This window comes from Mirounga angustirostris, unplaced genomic scaffold (genome assembly GCF_029215605.1).
Source record: "Mirounga angustirostris isolate CCGP_5_RB_7025 unplaced genomic scaffold, mMirAng1.0.hap1 SCAF_4, whole genome shotgun sequence".
Classification (NCBI taxonomy): domain Eukaryota; kingdom Metazoa; phylum Chordata; class Mammalia; order Carnivora; family Phocidae; genus Mirounga; species Mirounga angustirostris.
Genome location: NW_026991712.1, coordinates 29,001,312 through 29,024,167, shown reverse-complemented (window position 1 = coordinate 29,024,167; position 22,856 = coordinate 29,001,312). Strand labels below are relative to the sequence as shown.

The following is a 22,856-nucleotide window of genomic DNA, read 5'->3' as shown; positions in this document are numbered from 1 at the left end:
GTGAGAAAAATTGCAAAGTACTTTTCTGGCACCCAAATTCTACTAAGTAGGTAAAATATTGAATTTGGTTACTTTGCAATTCCAGAGGTCTTGCATCAAGAAATCAAGAAATCTTGCATCAAGTGGTCCAGTTTCACATTGTTTGAATTATGATTCTAATGATCTTATTGTGAACTTAGAGTTCAACTATTATAACCCTTGAAAAATCAGAGAAAAGCAATGAAATAGAGGTGTGTTTCGTCGAATATGTCACAAATTGAGAATGGGATATTATTTCCAACCATCATTAACATCATAAAAAATTACTGCCTTAACTTCTTTAAAAGAGTCACTCACTCTTACTGAAGAATTACCTGCTTGAAAGACAAAATAAAGAAACCAGCATTGAAAGTTACGACTAAATTCCTCCCACAGAAAGCTCTAATTTCTAGCTGCCACTAAAAAAGAAAAATGATTACTATACCTCTCTTCCTTGCTTGGTAATAGCTTAGAAGTTGCTTTTTCAAAAACAAGCTTAGGAAAATTTGATGAAGTGGCTCATTTTTCATAATTATGTAAACTGTACATAGTGAACAGGAAAGAGGAAAAATCTCTTATGTGGGAGAATGTCATCACCTAGGTGATGCCTAGGTATGAGTGAGTGCCTTGGATGGACTTGAATACCAATCAGTCTAAGGACAGAAAGATAAAAGAGGTTAAAAGGAAACAGAATAAAGCAACAGGATGCTGATTTAGAAGTTTCAACTGAGGCACAGAAAAAGGCTACAAAGTAACAATGGCTTACAATGGTCCAAGCCTCACTCTAAGAGCTGTTCATACTTTGACTCTCATGATAAAGACATGAGGCAGGACCTTCTGTAAACCTCATTCTGTAAATGAGGACACTGACACACAGACAGGTTAAGTAACTTGTCCAATGTCTCACAGCTATTGTCATGGGTCTCAGATTCCAATTTCAGCCCAGGCATTCTGATTGAGAGCGCAGGCTGAAAATACTGCATTCAAGACAGAGGTAGCTCAAAATTGCAGCTGAGAGGTGATTTTATAACTGACCACATGCAGAAATGGAAAAATTGCAGCTGAGAGGTGGTTTTATAACACTAAGAACAAGATTTTGTCCACAAAGGTGCAATGAGAGAGAGTGCCAAAGATGAGGAGAACGAAGGCAAGAGAAATGTAGATAATTAAATTTCCTTACAAATTGCAGCCCATTGATAAATACCCGAGACATGCAGAATGGGACATTCCTTAAGGAACTCACAGCTGCCTTCTTCATGTTACTCTCTGCTAGAGACCAAAAGCAACCGTCGCTTGACAATAGGCAGACCTCCAGGCTCCTGTAAGTCATCTTTAACATACTGAAATCGCCTTAGAGATTTCGGTTATCTCTACCCCTCCACTCCGCCCCCCGCCACAACTGATTCATACAAATATATCATCAGTCGCACCTCACAATATCAAGTGCAGCTTTTTCTGCCCATGGGTCATGTCCCTGTACTATAACAAAAGCAACTTTTTGTAGCATAAAACATCTCAAGAATTCTTTCTTGACCACTGCCCTGAATGACCCTGCATCACCAAGTGAGCGCAGGTGAGGAAGACGATTTTGTGAGGAAGTTTCTTCGGCAAAATCTACCCTTTGCTCCCCAAGCCCTCTTCCTTTGAGAAAGGGTGACAGGTGACTCCAGTCCCCTCAAAACAAGTCTAACTATTGAGAGAGCTGGAGAGGGGGGTTTCCACAAGACCACTCAGAGAACCTCCGTTATCAGGGACACAGCAGACTGGGGTCTGACTTTTGTCCCTGGAAATCTGGAAGGCGGCAGACAGGAGCGCAGGACCTGCTTTGATGCTGGGCTGAGGCAGATTTCCACAGCTTGCCCAAAGTGACTACACTCCCCTCTCAATTAAGGCAAGTCAAAGAATATGTGATTTTTTTTTTTCCTGTGAAATAGGATGGAAAGAGAATTGATTTGGAAAATACAGATATTTGTGTCTCTTTTACTCATGCTGTTTTCCTAGTACTTAAAGCAGTGCTTGGTCTAGTGGCTAGAACAGATGTTCAGTGAATATTTAGCCATATTTTGTACATTATTATTATGTTATTATAAGATATTTATTAGAAAATATTATTGTTTTGTAAGTCATTAATATTTGATATAAATATATTAAATAATATATTTAATTAAATTAACATTTAATATTTAATTAATATTTAATAAACAAATATTTATTACCGTAGTTAATTAGTTAACTAGTTAATCAGTTAATTGTTAACTAGTGAGAAAACACTGAGGAAGGAGTGATCAGTCAAAGGAGAGCCATCGCTACATCACAGGAGATCCAGCCGGAGATCCAGCAAGACCCTTCCAAAATACCCACTCAATATCTTGTGCAGAGAAACCCCCAGTATTTTAGTATAATTTACCCTGAAGTCTCCTTGTAGATGAAGACACTTGCGGGTGTCATGTAATCCACTAATTCCACTCCCTGTGCTCCCATTTTATCCTGGATGAGTGATCCCACTGCCACAGTCACCCTTGCAGACCTTGCAGGTCTGAGGAGGGAGGCCAAGACACACAGGTCATTTTTCCAGCGCACATGGCAGGCTGGGAGCGCAGCGTGAGGAGAGGCTAGATGTCAGATCATCATCCAGGGGTTGATTACCTTTGGAGTCCCTGACTCCAATTTCTGAGGCATCAAGACTGCCTTTGCGCTTAGAGTGACTGCAGGGCAAAAGCAGAAATTATGGGTCATGCTGGAGCCTCGCGAGAGCCACCTCCGGCCGTGTTCAATGATGTCACAGTGACATCAGGAGCCTGAAATCAGTCACGGTGGGAGAATTTACACCAAGGAAGTCGTCAGGCGCTACAGATTAGCCACCCGCCTCTCACCCCGACCAACAACCAAAAGCAGATATTAAACATTTAGCAGCATTCTCCCTGTACCACTAGGCACATATAGTTTCACAGGCAAGTACGGTTAATTTTTTCTAAGACACTGATCAACTCAATCTCCTTCAAACATTTTAGAGGATAGAAAGGGGAAGTATTCCTAAATTCATTCGGTGAAGGCAGCAACGGAGAGAGCCAAGCCAGACAAAGGAGGAGAAGCAAGCCCATTTCTCTCCTGATCATCAATGCAAACTATCCTAAACCAAATACTAATACTTTTGATTCAGTAATACATAAAGTGATAATATTCAATGAATAACTTGGTTACATCCCAGGAATGTACAGCTGGTTCAGGGTTATAAAATCTGCCAATGTAATTCACCATGTTAACAGATTAAAGGAGAAAAGCCATAGGACCTTTTTCATAGACCCAGAAAAAAAGTTAACGAAACCCTCAGTAAATTACAATAATAAAGTGTATCTAAAGAATAGCAACATACCATCCCGTGAACACCACACTAAATTGGGAAAAATAGAAAACAGATGAAGATGCCCATTATCCCCACTTCTACTATCAAAATAAGACAAGAAATAGAAACTAATACTATAAGAACTGAGAATAAAAAATAAATATTATTTGAAGGCAATATTATCATTAACATAGAAAGCCCGAAAGAATCTATAGACAATTTATTAGAAATAATGAAAGAAGTTACCAAGGAGGATACTCATTCTTATACACCAGGAACAGTTTAGGAAATTTAATGAAAAAGAAGCTTCTCTTTGAAATAGCAACAACAACAAAAATCAAAGATACAGAATTAAACCTGACAAAAAATGTGAGAGACATCTTGGGAAATCTACAGACATCACTGAAATGCATTAAAGAACTAAATAGATAAAGAGATATACATGTTCATGAGAGGAAGAGCAGATTCTAAAATTATTATGGAAGGCCAAAGGGTCCAAGATATCTCAGACACTACCAAATATCCAAGCTTGCTTTAAAGCTATAGCAATTATATCTCAGTGGAGGGACAGAAAAATCGATCAGTGAAATACAGATTGCAAGAAACACCCACACATATGTGGAACTTTGATATATAAAAGAGGTAGCACACCAAATCATTTGGGGAAAAAGGCTTTTAAACAAATGGAGTTAGACCAAGGCTGTACATAAGGAAACAGATGAAAAACTGAGCACTCCTTATACCATATCAAAAATCGACTGCAAATGCCTCTGTGTTTTGGAAATCAGTTTGGTTTTATCTTGTAAACTGGAACATATGCATAGACTACCATGCAGCAATTCTTCTAGGTACGTGCCTAAGACAATGTCCTATATACCTCCACCTGGAAACCTGTACAAAGATGTTTAGAGCAGCCCTGTTGCATCGTAGCAAAAACTTGGAAATAATGAAATTGAAAGAAGAAACAGAAAATAAATTGTGTTATTTTGGTATGCTCCTATAATAAAGTATTCTGCACCAGTCAAAACAAACAAACGACATCTAGACACAAAAATATAGATGAATCTCAGCAATATAATTTTAGGTGAAAAAACAACAAGTCACAGAAGTTTATATACAGTCTGGCATTTTCATTTTATAAATTTAAAAATAACTAAAACTTTTTGGTGAAGAGATATAGTAGAAGTGTGCTGCCAGGATGAGGGACAATGGTAAGCACCGCATCTGGGATAGTAGTTGCCATAGACAAGAGAGAAAGAAAGAGGTAGGAGATAGAATCAGCTATTATCAGTGTCCTAGTTTTGTATTTCTGGGGATGGTTTCATAAGGGTCACCCTAGAGAGATGGTTAAAGAAATCACCTTGAATGGAGCAATAATGAGAGTTGGTCATAAATCAACAACCATATTCACCCAGTTTTATGATTCTGAGACCCAGTTAAAATAAGAACCCTATTAAAATAATAACCCCATTAAATTTGTTACAGGAGGGGTCCACTGAGGCACAGAATGGTCTCGTAGCTTGATAACAAGTGGTGGAGCCAAGATTTTTAATCCAGATGGTCTGACCCAAGAGCCCCAGAGCCCATGATCTTAGTCATATGCTCCAAAATGGGTGGAATTGCTTCCTGTTCACAGTAGTATCAGCACCATGTGGAATGTGCAGATATAAAAGAGAAAGTTAGAGAAATAAAATAGAGAGTATGAATAGTAGCAGTAATAGGTGGGAGCATATATTATCTTTCCATTAACTTAGAAAGCCCTTGTACCATAATTACTAGACTCCAGCTAAACACAGAGGGCAACAAAGAATCTCTGCAACTTATAAGAAGGAGGGAGGCCTAAGGGTACCTGGGTGGCTCAGTCGGTTAAGCATCTGCCTTCTGCTCAGGTCATGATCCCAGGGTCCTGGGATGGAGCCCAGCATAGGGACATCGGGCTCCCTGCTCAGCGGGGAGCCTGCTTCTTCCACTTCCTTTGCCCCTCCCCACTGCTCATGTTCTCTCTCTCTCTCTTTCTCTCTCTCTCTCAAATAAATAAGAGGGAGACAAGATTTGAGCAACACAAGATTTGTGATGAAAGGAATGACACAAGAGAGGACACTGGGAACAAGGGGCAGGACTGAGACAGAGTCAGCCACTCCTGACAACCGAGACATTAACAATCCTTAGAAAGAACTTGTGGTTGATATAAAAGATACAACTGCATAATATAAATTATCCATCTAGATCATATTTACGACTCAAATGTCAGCTGGAGTCACCCTGTACTCTGATATTTAATTAAATATTTATAAAATGCTAGATCCCCCCTCCCACCATACATACGAAATTCAAAGGGATTCTTCACAGCTCACCCTTCCTATGGTGCCCACGTTCTGTATTTCTGCATCCATGAGTTCTCAAACTCACTCACACACCACTTCCCGTGACTGTTCTCTTCCCTCCTATCTGCGCTGACCCACATGCAGAACATACCTCCTTTTCTATTATGTCATACCAAACTACCTCATAAGGCATTTGTATGCCACTTTAGCACAAAGACCAATTTAAATTTTGATATTAACCATTATCATTTGAAAGTCCTTTAGCTGCCATGCCACCAGGCCTTCCTCAATGACCATCCTTCGCAGAGCCCAGCCAGGGGCCGTGGGCATCCTCACATTGCTGCTTCTTCATCTACTCTCCAGTTTCTTCCTTGGCACAGATTCAACTTCATGTTAACTTCTCACAGAATATTGTAGGGTTCTCTTCCTCCATTATTTCATAGCAGCACCCAAACTCTGTCAAAACACCCCATCAAGGTATTTGCTAAACAAAGACAATCACTTTCTTGTGCCATCTAATACCTGTATATTGAGCAATAAACAGCTGCTAACAAGAGCACCTAGTGCCTCTCCAGCACTTTCTTGGATCCTCCACTGGGACCACAGACCTCCTGCCCCCAGTCCAGCCACTGAACAGATAACATGCAGCACAGAAGAGAACCTGGATCCAGACTTACCAACATTTAAAAAATATTTTTAGTATCACCCTATTAAGTGTGTATGTAAAAAGACAATAATGAACACATATATATGAATGACTGAGAGATAGAGAGAGAGAATGATCCATTTTGACATCCTCACATTCCTTACCTTTTCCTGTGGTTGAAGACCCCAATTTTCTTTTAGAAGCCTATCTCTCTTCCATTACTCATGGTGTTCCTAGATGGTTCGTTCAGGGGACTAAGGATAGACGTGTGACCCAAATTAAGGAACTCAGACTCCGACTCCTAGTAATTAGAATTGCTAAAATAAAAGTTGCATGGGGCATACTTATACAAAAATTATTGGTTGTTTATCTGAAGTTCAAATTTAACTGTGTGTCCAGTATTGTTACTTGCTACCTCTGGCAAACATACCAGCAATGGAAGTCATAGCTGCTTGACACAGACGGAAGCCTGCTGGAATCTAGCTATTCCTCTGTCCATGACTTCCAGTCTCCAAGATTCACAGTCACTCCCCAGGCTCTGACCTGCTTCAAACCTGGTTATTCAGCTATTCCTCCAGTTCTCTGACTATCCCTCGTCCTGTATCCTTCCACTATATTTCTTTCTTTTTCTTTTCTTCTGTTTGCTGTCTTGTTCTTTTGTCTCAGATATCGAGGGTTGTTTCTTGTAGTTCGTAGCAAAAAAAAAAATCCCTTGTTGAAATATCACCGCAGAGACACAACCAGCATGCCCCTGCTGGAAACAGCCAGGTTTTCTTGGCCCAAAGAGAATCTTTAAAACTGAATGTATTGCCACTAACATCTAAGATAGAAATATTTACTTAAAACATTGACCCTTCTGACTTCTCCAAAACCTCAGCTCTGGCAATATGGGGCTGCAATCCCACTCGGTAACAACCATCTGGATTAGGGTAGCTGTTCTCCTTACACAGAACATGCCCTTGCTTATTTATTCTACCTGTCAGGCCTGGCAGGTTAACTCAATACATCTTTTCTTAGCACCTAAAGTAGTTGGCACTGAGGAGAGTGAAGTAAGGTACGGTTCACACCATCAAAGAACCTCTTAGTCTAATGAGTGTGGCAGACACTTCAAAGGAGAATTTCATATGTAATATGATGAAAGAAATAATGGAGGTAGTTCCAGGATAGTATGAGAACCAATAAAGATCATTTCATTCAACCTGGGCTACAGGGGAAGGTTCTGGAGAATATGAAGCCTCACTGAGTTTAGGATAAGGGAGAGAAGAATTGTTGACAGGCGAGCAGGTTGAATAGAGGGAAGAAGGCATGAAACAGTAGATGGAGTGTGAATAAGTACAAGGTTGTTTTTTGGTTTTTTGTTTTTAACAATCAGGCAATTTCTGACGCCACAGTTTTATTGTAACCTCCGACAATCTAGATTTTTGCCCCAAGTTCTGTTTTCACTCTGCTTTATAGCTGTTCCCTCAATCTTGGCGCACTCCAGGATGTACCTGTTTGACCAGTGTTAATTTTCCATTCTCTGTCTCTCTTGTCACCCTCCACAGAAGTGGGAGCCCCCCACTTAAAGAAAAACTTAATGGTACCACCTCCAGGCCAATGACATCTCAGGGATCCAAGCCCACAGTTGAGTCATATTCGTCTTCTATTTGATCCACCTGCCTCTGGATCTTCAAATTCAGATGAGGATTTTATGATTTCTAGTTAGGTAACACATCCCTTAAAAAATATCATACACTTTCAGCATTAAGCCTCACAGATCAGAATCAATAAGGTAACGTTACTATAAATTTGTTCCATGTTTCTCAACTCTTAGAACCCCCTACTATGATCTAGCTATTCTTAAAAAGTATCACGAGGGAAGAGTTTTGTCTTGCTCAGTGCTATATCCACAGTTCTGCAAACAGTATTTGACATATAGACATTGCTCAACAAATACCTACTTGGTTTAATTAATGATATACGATTTGTCATGTATTAAATATATATATACTTTTTATAGTTCCACTTGCATAGCCTTTTTAAAGATTTTTTATTTATTTATTTGAGAGAGAGTGAGAGAGAGAGAGAGCACAAGACGGGGGAGCGGGAGAGGGAGAAGCAGACTGCTCGCTGAGCAGGGAGCCCGATGCAGGACTCCATCCCCGGACTCCAGGATCATGACCTGAGCCGAAGGCAGTCGCTTAACCAACTGAGCCACCCAGGCACCCCGCATAGCCTTTTTAAAATGCAATCAATTCCAATAATCTTTATCAAGCAAATAAAATTAGTGTGACTGGACAGTTTGAGTATAGACCATAAGCATTCTTTCTTTTTGATATTTAAATGGAAATTTGGCATTTAAATCACAGGCTTACCTTAGAAAAGACAGTGGGTTTGTTGCAGCCAAAATTATTTCAATCTCTTCGTATGGTATAAGGAGCCAAATGACTAGTATAACTAAATATTTCTCTTTATTTATTTATTTTTTGCCTCACACTACTTTTTATTTGCAACATAATTCACGCAATTCTTCTAAACAATGGCATAAAGGAGACTTCCTTGTGTATAAATAACTTACACACCTTCCATAAAGGAAATGCTCAAAGATGCTAGAACAGATCTCCCGCTGCTGCAGTGTTCTCACAGTTACCTCTGATGTTCAATATATAAATATTCATAAAATGAATTCATAAAAATTCATTTATATTGATTCATATAAAAATCAATATAAATATTGATGCACAATATATAAATATTCAAGTCCAATATTAAAAACTCAAGCACTTGACTAACTTTAATGAAGTTTCTGAAACTATAATGATGTATTTAAAGTGCATATATATATTTTTAAGAAAGATTATTGTCGATAACTTCTCTATAAAAATAAGTTTGATGGTTTGGTCCATCTAACTTTACTACTATGAGTATGAACATTTAGCTTTTAATATGTGGTCAGTCTTGTTCTACCTTCTCTCAACCCTGACACCAACAGAGAAGCAAAAGGAGCTAGCGGAGTGCTAACACGTGAGGATCAGTCCGGTGACTCTGGACACAATGCATTCCAGGAGGAGGTACCCATGTAACCAGATCTGGGTGATATGGTTTATTCTTCCTTCCCTGATTTGGATAACCAGATGGGATAGGAGGAGAGTAGTGGTTCTGGTGGGTATTCCCTCGGAACATTCCTGGCTTCTTTCTGGGCAAAGGGTGCCACCTTGGGGGAGGCAGGAATATCAATTCTGAAATCTGGTACACAGGGCTTGGGGCTGCTCTCACCCAACTGGGTTTCCCTTCTACTTCCTTACTTGTTTCTCAGTCTGAAGAAGAGGATCCTGAATGAACATCAGAGGTAACTAACTTTCATGGAGATTTCCTCCTTGTTCTCACCCTCATTTTCTTTTTTAAAGATTTTGTTTATTTATCTGACAGAGAGAGAGAAAGAGAGAGCACAAGCAGGAGGAGCAGCAGAGGGAGAGGGAGAAGCAGGCTCCCCACTGAGCAGGGAGCCCGACTCAGGGCTCGATCCCAAGATCCTGGAATCATGATCTGGGCCAAAAGCAGATGCTTAACCGACTGAGCCACCCAGGCGCCCCTCTCATCGTCATTTTCAAAGCTGACACCAGTGAACGCATTGTTTTTCTCTCCGTCCCCACCCCACACCCGACAGCCCACCTCCCACGGCGCCCCGCACAGAGTGAGCTCCTTCGGCAAACCTAGGTCCATGTACAAGGTGCCCCTGTTCGCACAGGCTTCCAGGACGCCGGGATCAACTGTGAAACGTACAGGAATGCATCTGTAGGCCTGTCCTTCCGATGGTTTTTCTGGATAGCACCGATTTTCCTATTTTTCTGGAAGTATGAGTCAATTTCTCAACAAATCTCTCAACGGCCTCTGTTTTCAAGTTACCATGTTTTCTAACTCGCCTTTCCTGAGAAAGAAGGCAACAGCATCAATTTCCTTCTTCACCTTTCGCTCCGCGGGAGCTCCGGGGGCTCAGGGGCTGCACACTTGGCAGCCGCCTCCGCACAGTCCCGGGTAGGAACCCGGCGCCGCCTCTGCAGTGAGCCTGATCCCAGCCTGGGGCTCCTGCCTCGTCTAAACACTTCTCTTTAAATTATAAGATTTATCAAGTGGTAAGCTGGGAGTTATTTTGTTGCGTTACTCATAAGGTATTTCGAGGAGAGAACCAAAAGACATAGTAGCACTTTACTGGAAATTCCCTATCCACTTCCCTATTGCCTATTTATCCCCATCTTATTCCAGAAAAGATTGAAAGTGGCTTGCAAAATGACATAAAATACTTAGATAGCATAAATAAAAGCAGAGCAAAAGAAAGAGACAAAGGACATAAAACTAACTAGGAACGATGGTAAAATGTACATCATAAAGATCCATATGGTTGCTACAACTGAGTCATAAATTTGGCCCTGAGCATTCTACCAAGTTCACTGGCAAAGGGAAACCTGATCAATTCCTCAACGCACAGGGTTTATAACACAGAAACAGCAATTTATCAGGATGAACATGATGATTATTGTCCTAAGATCAGACAGGATGTGCTTACTAATGTTCTTATATTTTTCCTCAATATAGGCTGATGATCACAGTAGAGAGCAATTTAATAAAAGCAATTCTGCAAGGAGGAAATAGCTCCTGGTAACTTGCCTCTCCTTATTTACCTACTTGCTGCAATCAGCATGACTAGCTAAGAATTACAGTATACACAGCATGCAGTTGCCGGAACAGTCCCTTATGCAGAATACCCCTGTTTCTTTCCAAATTATCATTTTATTTTCCATGCAATATATTTCTAATAAAACACTGAAGCAAAAAATAATCCTGTATCTTTAACAATGTCATTCAAGAAAAAACAACCAATAATCTTCACTTCTGTTATAGGGTTTTTTGTTTGCTGCTGTATAAAGAAAATTATGACCTTTAGCATTTAAAAACTCAGAAATATTCGCTCTCATTTCTATTTGCATAAAGTCTGTGGAGTTCAGCACTGCATCCGCCACATTATTTCAACTCTCCTTTCTTTATTTTAATTATTTATCACAAAGATGTATAAAGATTATATTGTTTGACAAAGTCATGAGGACAAGCAAATAACAGTGTTTTTAAAAAGGAAAAGGTGAAATTTTACTCTTTGACACATAATTGTTTCACCTTATAAACATAAGGTTAAAAAGAAAATAGTTTTAAATCAACCACTGGGTGGTGGGTGGGAATTTTGGATTCCAACTGAACAAGCATTACTTGCACAATGGCTATATGCTAAGCACTGTACCAAAGGTTTTCACACGAATATCCCAAAGTAAGTGTCCTGGCAACAGCCCTGTGAAGTGGGGACTATCATTCCTATTTTACAGATAAAGAAGCTGGGGTAGTAATGCTATGGTCAGTAAAATTTTTCTATAAAGGGACAGAGAGTAATTATTTTAGACATTGTGGAGCATTAAGTCTTTGTCACAACCACTCAGCTCTGTGGCTGTCATGGGAAAAGCATAAACCATACTTAAAGGAATGGGTGTGGCTCTGTTCCAATAAATTCTTTTTTTTTTTTTTTTTTTTAGATTTTATTTATTTGCGAGAGAGAGAATGAGAGACAGAGAGCATGAGAGGGAGGAGGGTCAGAGGGAGAAGCAGACTCCCTGCTGAGCAGGGAGCCTGATGTGGGACTCGATCTCGGGACTCCAGGATCATGACCTGAGCCGAAGGCAGTGGCTTAACCGACTGAGCCACCCAGGCACCCTCCAATAAATTCTTAATCTCAGGAAACAAACTGAGGGTTGCTGGAGTGGGGGGTGGGGTGGGAGGGATGGGGCGGCTGGGTGATAGACATTGGGGAGGGTATGTGCTATGGTGAGCGCTGTGAATTGTGCAAGACTGTTGAATCACAGATCTGTACCTCTGAAGCAAATAATACATTATATGTTAAAAAAAAAGAAGAAGAAGAAGAAGAAGAAGATAGCAGGCGGGGAAGAATGAAGGGGGGGAAATCGGAGGGGGAGACGAACCATGAGAGAAGATGGACTCTGAAAAACAAACTGAGGGTTCTAGAGGGGAGGTTAGGTGGGAGGATGGGTTAGCCTGGTGATGGGTATTAAAGAGGGCACGTTCTGCATGGAGCACTGGGTGTTATACGCAAATAATGAATCGTAGAACACTACATCAAAAACTAATGATGTAATGTATGGTGATTAACATAACATAATGAAAAAAAAAAAGAAAAAGGGGGAAAAAAAAACTGTATCCACAAAAGAGATGGCAGATCCACAAAACTGATCCTTGGGCCATAATTTGCACACCTCTGAAGCTCAATGTTTTTTCCAGTCCCTCATAGTTTCTTTAGTACCTAGACTCCCATTTTAAAATAATGAGTTATTGGAGCTCCTGGGTGGCTTAGGCCAGGTGGATTCTTAGTGGTGTTGGTTCATTATAGATCTCTTAGGTAAGTTCATCTATAAAGTAAACAAACCCGTGTCTGTGACAATTGATTGTCTTTCTTTTTAATGTCAAAGTTATTAGGCTAACAGACTCTCCCCATCAGTGACAAAGCTGAGATGAAACATGGGAAGGGAAGGAGATGGAGAAACCTCCTTCTGCCAGAGCTACAAATCCCTCAAGCAGAGAAGCCATGAGTGTCTTGCCATGATGAAATTCCTCTCCCACCCGACCCTGCATGTGAACTATCCACTGCTGGATTGCACTTGACCATCAAATGGTCATAAATGGATGACTGAATGATAGATGCATGAAAGTACTAGCCAGGGAATGTGGATGTTTCAGTGGGTAGGAAAGAATGTTCTAAGCAGAGTGAACAGCATATGCAAAAGCATATGCACACACACACACAAAAATCCAGGGACAGTATCAGAAGTTCCAGCAACTGAAAATAGACCAGACTAGCAAGAGTTGAGTATAAAGGCGTTTATAAGATATGAAAGCTAGAAATGTAATTCTGAGTCCAATCACTGCTTAGTTCAATCATTTGGCATCATGACCTTGTTCAATAAACTGTTTCCCTGTCTATGGACTGGGTAAACATTCACTAGCATATCGTAATGTCTAGTTAATAAAACATCAAATCACCTTCTCTGTGTCCATCTGCTTTTATGGGGGTATCAATAAAGAATCTATCATTGTGAGTATAAGCACATGTAAGATTTAAAACACATAATGCATTTATAATCTTCCCCAATCCTAGTAACTTTATCTGCGTTTTCATGGTTGGGACATTTGGAAAATCATTCTATAATTTAAAAATACATTAATCAATCTGAAAATTAACATTTTCTTTCTTGTGCTTGCAGCAATAGCTTCTGAGAACTTTATTTCAATTAGAAATGTCCAATTATAATAAATGCCTCTAATGAAGATGTAAAAAGACAAGAATAAAAGTGAAGAAATGGGAACACTGAAGAGATAGGTTCTAAAGGGCAACCATTATTCAGTCTCTTCTAATTGCCTTCAGAACTCACTATCTCCCTTAAAAGGAGGAGATCTGAATTATATATAATGTATTAGTAACAATTGTACTTTAGGAGTTTTTCCAGGCAGTTCACATAAATGGGAAAACAAATGCATGTGAGGTCCTGCATATCCATCTGAGTACTTAAAGGATAATAATACTAATTTTAAAGTATATTAGGAAATAAAGGGTTAATCCTTACCTATTGTTCTTAGATCCCTATTGTCTTGTTCAGATCCACTTGTGAAAAAGGTAGAAGAAAATAAATTGTCAAGTGCCAACATCTATTCATTATAACCTATGAGCTTATATTTTAACTGTAAGAAATTTTTAAATGCCTCAGCCTTATTTCTTAATTACTAGGACATTATTTCTGCCAGCTCTGGGTTCATGTGGCACACATGTGGGAATAATTCTTGACCAGATCGTAAGAAGCAATTAAAATTCAAGGGTTCTGGCTAGACTTGCAGTCAAACATGTAGCATTAGAATCAAAGCCTATTTGAATGAAATCGATAAGCACAACATTATCTTTTGCAAATCAGCATCTGTCTAAGGATGGAACAGCACATTCAAATTGATGTCTGTGTAAGCAGATAGATTTAAGACCAGAGATGGGGGAAACTTTGACAAACTTGTCCCTACTACTAATAATCAATTTTTGCTCTATTTTTGCCCATAAGGAAGCCTAAAGCTTTTAGGAAACTACACAGGAGGTCTACGTAATAAATATATGTCTATTATTTATCTATCGTCTATTAAGGTTATAGTTCCATGATTTAGTTTAATTCTCACATTTCTATGAGTTAGAGAAGTTGGTTTTAGCACCTCTGTTTTCCTGATATGGAAAGGGAGGATGACAAACTTGACCAATGACACAGCTAAGAAGAGGAGCAACCAGGATTTGAATCGAAGTCTAACGCCAAAGCCTCTGCTTTTTTTTCACTACCCACAAAGTGCCAATCCTATATAAGCCTTTTGAAACATGCAGATAGGGACTTGGGATATGTAGCAACTTTACTCCTAGTGCTCATACATCAGTACTTGTCTTTCCTTCAGAATAAAGGGGATGCTTCATAGTCATGGGGGAAAGTATGAAATAACCTATCCCTGTAGAAAAGCTCATGTAAAGTACTCTAAACAGAAGAGACCCAAAATGAATATATTCTGTTTACTATGGTTCACATTTAAATATTATTCTATTGACAAAAAAATTGACATCTGTGGCTGTTAATATAATCACAGAGGCAGAGAACCTTCTCTCACCTCCATCTTGAATGTGAAATATTTCTACAAGAAACATTCTCCAAGAATATTGCTATTGCTATAACAAATTAACCATAATCCCCTCCCAGATTCCAATTATGGAAAATCTGCCTCAACAAAATTCCATTTAAAAAAAAAATAAGGTACAGAATGAACCACAGATTTCCTCAGGGAAACTGGGGTAAGGGCAGGACCAATGATGAGATTGCTTCATGGATTTCCTTTTCTGATAGTCTTGGTTAGGTAGTTGAACAACATAAGAGATAAGGATGCTCCGAGACGGCCACTGAAGGGAAGTCTGCTTGATGAGAACACGAGGAGAAAGGGAGAATGGGGCCTCCAAGACTCCTGTTCATAATGTGTCTGTCGGTAATTCTTCCCAGCTACACCCTAATCCTCCAATAGCTCCTCTTCCTCCTTATGGCCCTTCCCAGATACTTTACCTCTCATACATTCAGAAATGATTTCAAAGTGAGAGCTATAAGTAAACAGAAGTACCACTTCCTGTCATGCCCTTAACTAGATGCAGCATAGATGTTAGAAACATGGACTCCGGAGCCATTCGGCTTGGATTTGTATCATAGCTTTGCCATAGACTTGGGCATGTTGAATATGCTTCACTTCTCCATATATATAATAGGGTGATAACAGTGTCTCCTTCACACAGTTGTGGTAAGGATTAAATGTGGAACACCAGTGCCTGGAGCAGAGTAGGTTTTCAATAAATGTTAGCTACTGTTAATATTTTGAAGAAGCAGTAAGTTGAATTCTCCACTTCCATACCCATATACAGTTGATCCTTAAACAACATGGATTTGAACTGCATGGGTCCACTTACACACAGATTTTTTTTACAGTACAGTTCTATAAATGGATTTTCCTTATGGATTTCTTATTAGCATTTTCTTTTCTCCAGCTTGCTTTATGGTAAGAATACAGTGTTTAATAGATATGACATACAAAACAGGTATTAACTGCCTGATTATGTTATTAGCAAGGCTTCTGGTCAACAGTACAGTATTGGTAGTTAAGTCTGGGGGGAGTCAAAAGTTATACATGGATTCTTCCAGTGAAGGGCACAGGAGTTGGTGCCCCTAACTCCCATGTTGTTCAAGAGTCAACTATAATTATAAAAATTCCATTGACAGTTTCAATTTAATTGTGAAAAACAGGGTTTTTTTCCAGCCTTCATCAGATTCTCATAAAATACTCAGAGAAAAATGTCCCATCAGTCCATAAATAATATTTCAAACATCACTGGTCACTAACTTCCCTCCACTCAATGCTTTTCCATGTTCCTACACTTTATGATTACATGTTCTTAATGAGTTGAAAGAGGAGAATTCACACTTTGCCGTGTTTATTTCCTTCAGCTTTTAATGTGAGTAATAAATATTTTCATTTATTTTTTAATTCACTCTTGGTGACAATCCACCCAATGGCATACTGATATTTTCATGTATTTTCCCCCTATATAAACACATAGCCTTAAAACCAACAACTGTTGTTTTGCTTTCTTTTAAATAATATAAGCAATTAGATTTACAGATGGTGACCCACTAGTCCCAGTTTTCTGGGGACTTTCTAGATTTAAGCACTGAAAGTCCCATGTCCAGAGATCTCCTTTGATCCTGGAAAAACCAGGACACTTGATTCATATTGGACAAATATATTGCAGTTGTCTTTAAAATACCCCAAACCATGGGGTACTTGGGTGGCTCAGTCAGTTGAACGTCAACTCTTGATTTCAGCTCAGGTCATGAGGACTACATGGAGGGATATAGGATAAAAGTCTAGAACAATACCTGGCACAATCCAAGTATTCTAAAAAGTATTTTATCATGCTATTACTTTGGACCAATCACTGGCCTCAGGGAGAGGAGAAGATATTGACTAAATTTGGCTACAGCCCTCAAGGTGCATTATAAAAGCTTTGGGGGAAGAGATCCTGGGTCATGGGTCAAGCAAGGCTTATTCTCTGCTTTTGATTTAGGAAAGGGGCCTAACCTTTCTACGCATTCATTTCCTTATAAGCTTCATAGAATCTACCGATAATCCCAAATCATTTCCAGGTTTCAGTATGTTTAGTCTTCAATAACTTCTCCTCCCAAATAGGACATCAGGACTTTTAACATTTCAGGCACATACCAGGGTCAACAAAAATAGCCTTTGTCTCTGTCTCAGTGTCTTCTACTTTGAATATTTGTGTTAATAATGTGCTTCCTCGGTGCTCTAAACCAAAAGATTATTTTTATCCTAACCTTTTCATAGGCTGTCTTCAAAGAAATGCTGCCAAAACATCAATATTTTTTCCACTAGAAAACTGAAGAATTGTTGTCCACGTAATTCAGTAAAAATGTGGGTATAATTGAGGATGTCCCACTCAACCAGCTAAGCTATCATCAGGTGAGGTCACGGTGATCATTTGGCACAGTCTCCCCCCCTCCCCAACCCCACCCCAAGTCCTGTCCCACTGTCCCTGCTTTCCCACCCTCTCTTTGGTCCCTCCCTAATTCTGTAGTGTGAGTCACCTTTCACCCACAGGGGAGATGATTAGTGATGTGCTGCTGGGTATAATTATTAAAAGTGCAATTATTATTTACACTACTTCTGCTGAAATGAAGCCTATCATATCTCATTTGGTTTTATTAATTGCCAAACTGTTCCTTTAACTCTCTCAACAACATGGTACCTACTACTCAGTGTTCTTCATTGGAGAAACAGAAGTGTCTTAAAGAAGGTAACGAGATCTTTTCACTTTCTTCTACCTTATGTACTTAATCATCAAGGGCAGATGAGGATGGCATCTAAGGAGGGAGCAGTGGCTGCAGGGAAGCTGGCAAGGCATTTGCCAGGCTTGGAACCCAGCAGATATACCATTAGCCACAGTGGCCCATGATTCAGCTACCTTCCTGATCTTCATAGTCCAGTCCAGGAACCCAAAGAAGCATCATCCTGGAATCAGAAGATCATGGAGTTATACAGGCTTGGAGATGAGTCCCTCCAAACAGAAGTGACTCAACAGTCAATTTTCACCCGTTTAAATTTCCCGTTGGGGCTCTCCAGAGATTCAAGTTCAGCAATGTACCCAAGGCTTTGTCTTATGGATGGCTCATGTTCTTCCTCATATTCATTTCCACATTTCTCTGCCACCTTCCAAACTGTTTTATCTTGTTTGATTCTCCTACTTAATGAAGTTTTTCTTTTACTATCTTACCAACATGGAGAACCATTTCTTTATTTCAAGTTCCTCGTATTCTGGAGGCTAGAATTCACATCCCATTACTGCACCCTCCCTTAAGTAACGAAAGTGATCAGTTACTGAGTTCTAATGATTCCTCTTCCATGGGTTTTTATCACATCTCTCTCCCTTTTTTAATCCCTCTGACACAATCCTAATAAAAACAACAAAATCCACAGTTTACAGAAGGTCTAGTGTGGGTCGGGCACTTTGCCGACATAGTCTCTAAGTCCGTGCCACTACCATGCAGTGAAGGGGTTATTGTCTCTCTTTGGCTCTTCTCTATTTCACTTATTATGATCCAATATATACATACTTGCTTTATTTATATGTCTATTGGTTCCCTCAACCATCTGGAATGTAAGTTTCATGAGGATATTTGTTTTGTTCATTGCTATATCACCAGTGCCTAGAACCGGAACCAAGTTGGCAAGGACCCATCATTTTAATTTAGAACACAGCACAGTGTCTGGCATTTATGTATCCCCCAATAAACATTTGTTGAATTAATTAACAAATCAAGAATGACATACAAGACTCCTTTTCTACTTCCGTCTGCTTATAGTTTATTTTTGACTTTTCATTACAAATTGGCCCATTCTGCATTTATTTAGTTATTTACTTACTTATCTTATTTATTGAGAGAGAGAGTAGGGAGGGGCAGAGGGAAAGGAAAGAGAGAATCTTAAGTAGGCTCCACGTCCAGTGTAGAGCCTGATGCAGAGCTTGATCTCACAACCCTGAGATCATGACCTGAGCCAAAATCAAGGGTCGGATGCTTACCAGACTAAGCCACCCAGGCGCCTCAAATGCTATGCATTAGAGCTTCCGCAATTATGGCAGCTGATTAAGTGGCCTCTGCAGGGTTTTTGTCTTTGCATCTTATGTTAGAGCTTAAAGTCCACTCATTAGGCAGCCATTCCCAGGGAGGGAAGATGGAGATAAAGTAGGGGAGAGCAAGAAAAAGTTGGAATCCATAAATATGATCTGGAATCCACAAGGAAAGACTGAAACCTGCGTCATTTCCTATTGCCTCTGACCTTGATCGTGTAGATATCTGCAGAAACCAGGGCCTTTCTTCATGGAGTTAAACACACACACCATGGCCCAGGATTCAGAGATGCTAAAGAAGGATCCTGAGGAAGTTGGAGTGCTCGCAGGCCTGACAGCTGCCTCACATGAATGAGTCAGACCTGTGTAAGCTACAAAGTGGCCCTCCATATAGCTTACAAGGATCTCCCGTGTGGCCCACCCCATCTGGAAACATACAGAAAAAGGAATTCTGAGAAATGTAGTTCAGTTTAGCAACGTTGACGCATTACAAAGCTGCTTCTCATATCTTCCAATTAATTGCTCATGACAGTTTTGAGTTGCATTTCCTGTTTTGCCAGTGATTAACAACCCACCCTAATAAAGACTGAGAAAACTTGTTTGTTCTTTTATAAAGGTCTTAAGGTATTCCTGAATCCCTATGTCTTGCCCCTACTATGCCACTTAAATTTAATTGGATACTCTCACTTAAATTAACTTCTCTATTGGTTAGAATTGCGTTTGTCTACAAATAACATTAAACCAAAATAAACAAATAAAAATAATGCCTTAAACAAAATAAAAAGTATTTCTTTTTCACATAAAAGACATAGGAAGTCTAGAGCTGGTTTGTCTATGAACATCAGAAACTCAGGCTTTCTCTATCAATAAGATAAGTTGTAGCATCTTTAAAGTTACTTCATGGTCCATGGAGGCTGCTAGATCTCCAACCATTGCACCTACTTTCCAGGAAGAGATAAAAATCCAAAGAGCTTACCTCCCAGCAACCTTACTGATTTCTTGAAGATTTTCTGGAAATCCTGAAGAACAGCTTCCACTTGTGTCTCAGAGCTTCAAGAAGAGCTGAGGATTATAGCCCAGGGCTGTCTACATAGCTTAGGGGGAAATGAATATTGGGAAGGAAATAGCAACATTTGTCACAATTTCTAAGAAGAAATATTCCCTACACAAATCATACTTACCTGGATGAGATTTTGCTTCCTTCCCTAGGAATAAGAAGAGTATTGAATGTGAGGTGGGCTTTAAAACAGTTAATTTTGTGGCTGGAGACTTCATTCAGCATTGTCCACAAATATTTTTGAAGCTCTGCACTTAGAGAGAAAGTCTTCAAACTCTTAAGCTGAAGCAGTGGAGATAATACAGAAACCCAAATTTTGCCATCAAAGACATGAAATGTGAATTACTGTAAAAGGTGTGCCGAGTGTTAGGAGAGCTCAGTGGGACGCTGGGTGCACATCAGCAGGCAGTGATCGCCAGAGGAACTGGAGGCTGATGCAGACAGGAGTGTGGACGGGGCCCAGGCTGCACGTTGAGATCTCCGTGAGACCATGATGGTTTAGACCAGCTTGTGGAGACTGCAAGGGTCAACCAGACAGGGGTTCATTAGTTTACCAGTTGAGGGAAGGAAGCGGCCCTGCGAAGGAAAACTTGATAAGGATTCCCAAGGAACTGCAGAAGTGGAGGGAGCAATGCAGAATTTATTCTGGACATAGAATTAGTGTCTGTTTAATAACAGAGCACGTGAGCCTGAACTACCTACCATTCCTTGCAGGTATTACTTTAAAGGTAGTTATTCATTCACCTGATTGTACTATTGTTGAAACACTTTCCTGTCTTCATCATTAAGAGTGGTATGCCAGGCAAACTGTCTGTTTGTACTGCCTTCCCCCTTAGCGTTAAAAAAAAAAAAAAAAAAAGCATTTGGTTTGTCAAAATTTGCTTGTCACTTAGCCATGTTGATTTTATGTATGAAATACGACCGCAGTCTAATGAGACTAATATCTTACAAATGCAGTGGCATTTATGCATCCTAGTGAATGCCAATGACTTCAGAGTTATGGGGGAAGAAAACACAGTTACAGTGGTTGCTATAGATGCAAACATTTTGGGAGCTCCCGTTCTAGAATTCAGCAGACAGTGTGGCATTTTGGGGGCGGGGGCACGCTCATGTATGCTTCTTGTTTTCCATCCTGCTTGGGTAAACAAGGACTGAAAGAATGGGTCTATTCAAATGGTAGGCACTGCAGAGGCCCAGAGCATGTGGTTAAGAGCAAGGGGTCCAGGGACGGAGCACCCAAGTTCAAATCCTAGCTCTACTCCACATGAGCTGGGCAACCCCGGGTGAGTTTCTTACCACCTTTTTGTCTCCGTTTTCTCATGTGCAAAGTGGGGATACTAAAATTAGTTCTACATCAAAGCGTCTGGGGGTGGGGCAGACCTGAGGCTTCAGGTCAGGTTCAAATTATTTTAGCTGTGAGGATAAGGTCCCTGGGAACAACCAGAAGAGGAATATGGTTTTGCTAAACAAAGAAGTATGAACATTAAACTTCTATTTTTTCCTCAACAAAATATCCTTAAGCAATTAAGTTAAATATGAACAACCAAGTACCTGCTGTTTAAAAAAAAATGGAGCACTTTTTATAATTAATGTCTTAAATCTTTAAAAAATAACAGATTCTCAAGAATGTAAACAAAGAGCAGAACAAGGCGTTTCTAAATTAGCTTTCCTGTTTTGAAGACAAATTAGAAGTTACTGAGAAATGAAAGGGCAGTCTCTACTTCCTCATTTAGCTTGCCTTCAAGAATGTGGAGTCTAAGCTCTAGCTCTGGGACGATTTTACCGCCTCCCCTCAGTAATCTATGTACCTGGAGTTGGGTCAGCTTGACAGGTCAAATTTAGTTTGAGGGAACAAATTGGAAAAGTAAAATCAGTTATTGGTTAGTTTTAAAGATCTTCAAGTTGCTTAATTACGGTCTTTACTGAATTTTTCAAATCTATTTTTATTCCTCCTTTAGAACTGAGTGGTTAGAACCACACGCAGAAAGGGGGCTGCCATCTGTGTAGTTAGAAGGCCCTAGTGCAGATGGACCCAATGAGCTCCATGACTCGCTCAGAGCACAGGACAGCAGAACAATCAAGCATGCCTGCCAGCATTGAGTCTTGCCGTGAAACTGTTCACATGCTCTAGAAATCTTCATGTGCATTTGGGGTTTTGCATGAGTATGTAAATTCAGATGTGTGGATGACTATGGAAACAACAGTTTCAGCCAAAAGTTTGTTTCTTTTTTCCCAGATAGACCCAGATTTGAAGAAGTCACGTGGGTCCTTGATCGTGTGTTTAGGTATTTTGCAACTCATGGCCATGGGTAGAATATTCTGGTTCTTGACCATAGCTGTTTCCTTTATTCATCTTCAAAGTGATACATTTATTTTCAGGCAGTGTATCCCTATTTATGTAACATGTATAGGCTTTCTTTCTGGTTGTGAGCATTGTACAAGCAGTACCTGAAAGTAATTCATACAGTGAGCTTGAATCAGATGGAGGGGAAACCTTTATTAATGCACAAAAGAGAATTCTTTCAAATCGAGATGAAAGACTGTTTTCGGAGTACACATTTGCAATGGATTTCAACTATCACTCTTCCTCTTTTCCTATTATTTGCTTCCCTCCCCCTCATTTCAAAGAGTTAATCTGATGCTTTGAGAAAGTTTCCTTTAAAAACATTTTAAGATGC

At 39.8% G+C, this 22,856-nt stretch overlaps 1 pseudogene; it reads right to left on the bottom strand.

Moving 5' to 3' along the window:
* Window positions 1–666: 666 nt before the first annotated feature.
* On the bottom strand, window positions 667–15,055 carry LOC123858569 (protein BTG3-like; annotated as a pseudogene).
* Window positions 15,056–22,856: the final 7,801 nt, after the last annotated feature.